The following is a 2,176-nucleotide window of genomic DNA, read 5'->3' as shown; positions in this document are numbered from 1 at the left end:
AGAAGAAAAGAAATGTTTCTTTGATACTGGGGGAGAGGTCCAAAGGGCCCTGAGTTCAAGTCTCTTTTGTATGTCTTGTTGTAATCTGAGTTTCACAGTTCAATGTTTGGGCAAGCCTTAAATGGTTCCTAGGTTATGATCATATAATTTGTTCCCAAGTCATCGTCACTTCTCATCCCACCAAAGGTTATTTTGAACTTTGTCCTGTGGGCAGGAGTTGAGTTGGTGAGGGACAGGTCAGAGGGGAGAGATGAGGCAGCATCAGAGAATGCAGTCCTATTGAAAGGCTTTCATTTCACCTCACTTCAGCCAGCGTGGGTAAAGTACCCTCCAATGCCCTGCATAGTGCCTGCTGGCTGCTTCACCCACGATCCTTTTTATCCCTTTCTCTCTTCCTCCCTCTCTTTTCTTTTCTAAAATGATTTCAAACGCTGCTAAATAGACTGACACCCTATTTATTGTTGAATAAAACTTTCTTGAGTCCATTGCTTTGAACTGAACTCTTGGGCTGGGCTACAGATGACCAGACCAAAATGCAGTCATTCATACTAAAATTCCAGGTCACCAAATAAAAACTAAATTGTTCATCAGATCTTTCAAGAAATCAGGAGAGGCGCAGTTGGTGACAGGGGATTCCTGGCACCGAGCAGTAAGAAGCAGGCCAGCGGCGCGATGGAGAGAGCTAGGGATCGCTTACACCTGAGAAGAACTATAGAGCAGCACTTGCCTGAGGTGGAAGTCCAAGTGAAACGTAGAAGGACGGCCTCCTTGAGCAACCAAGAGTGCTTTAGGGGAAGTAACAACATGCAGTTGTAAACATTTATGTGGTTCAGCCAGGAAGTAAGAAGTTTCATCCAACTCAGGATAAATTGAGATATTGATGTTAAATTTGGGGATTAAAAAAACAAAGCCTTTTGGGGGACTCCATCCGCTGTCTGTGAAACTTGTGAACACCTTGCATTGTCTCGAGGAGAACCTACATCATACCTTATAGCTGTCCCCTAGCATTAAGGCAACTGAAATTTTATCGTTGACGCTGGATTTGGTGCAACAGCAATCATGACTGTGGGCAAGAGCATCAAAATGCTGCAGCACATTGACTATCGAATGCTATGCATCCTGCAAGACTGAAGGATCTTCATTGGGACTTTTAAGGCTTTTGATAAGCATATGAATTTGATCCTCTGTGATTATGATAAGTTCAGGAAGATCAAGCCAAAGAATGCAAAACAGCCAGAGCGTGAAGAAAAGAGGGTTTTGGGCCTGGTCTTGCTCCGTGGGGAGAACTCGGTATTCATGACTGTGGAAGGGCCACCACCTAAAGATACTGACATTGCTCAGGTACCACTTGCTGAAGCTGCAGGAGGTCCCAGAGTTGGGAGGGCAGCTGGCAGATGTGTACCAGCTGGTGTACCAATTTCCCGGGCTCCTGCTGGATTAGCAGGTCCTGTCCAAGGCGTTGGGGGTCCTTCCCAGCAGGTAATGACTCCACAGGGAAGGGGTACTGTGGCAGCTGCTGCTGTTGCTGCAACTACCAGCATTGCTGGAGCCCCAGCCCAGTACCCACCAGGAAGGGGGACTCTGCCCGCTCTGTAGGCAGAGCAACCCCACCTCCAGGCGTTATGGCTTCTCCACCTGGTGTGAGACCACTCATGGGCCCGCCAATTGGGCTTCCTCCTACTCGAGGAACACCAAAAGGCATGCCTCCTCCAGGAATGAGACCCCCTCCACCAGGAATTAGCGGTCCACCTCCCCGAGGAACGAGTCCACCAAGACCCTAGGATACTGTTGATCCATCTCAGTTACTTTGCCCCCCACAGAGCTTCTTGTGAAATTGCATAGATTGTTAGCTTTTTGTCCCCTTTTTCTGCATTAATAATAGCTAATAATAAATGAATATAGCAAGTAAAAAAAATCAGGAGAGAGAGATAGTCATATATGCTAGTATGAATTAGATATAAAATGTTGCCCCAAAGGCTTAAGTGCATAGAGGTGGAGCTTCTGAAAAGTAAATGGATCACAGGGTTGCTGTCCACATCAGTAGATTAATCAACAGATGAATTCATAGCTGAATTTTATAGTAGGAGATGGGGCTGGGGTGGAGGTGGGTCACTGGGGACATGACCTGGAAGGGGATATTTTTGTCATCTTTGTCCCCAATACCCGCCCCCCTCCT

The 2,176-nt window shown here is 46.8% G+C and overlaps 1 pseudogene; it reads left to right on the top strand.

Moving 5' to 3' along the window:
• The first annotated feature begins 978 nt into the window (after nucleotides 1–978).
• Nucleotides 979–1,781, top strand: LOC104850055 (annotated as a pseudogene).
• Nucleotides 1,782–2,176: the final 395 nt, after the last annotated feature.

The sequence above is a fragment of the Fukomys damarensis genome, unplaced genomic scaffold (assembly GCF_012274545.1).
Source record: "Fukomys damarensis isolate Sample0158 unplaced genomic scaffold, DMR_v1.0_HiC HiC_scaffold_26, whole genome shotgun sequence".
In the NCBI taxonomy this organism is placed as follows: domain Eukaryota; kingdom Metazoa; phylum Chordata; class Mammalia; order Rodentia; family Bathyergidae; genus Fukomys; species Fukomys damarensis.
Note: the sequence above shows the minus strand (reverse complement) of the source record. Positions and strands in the feature narration are given on the sequence as shown.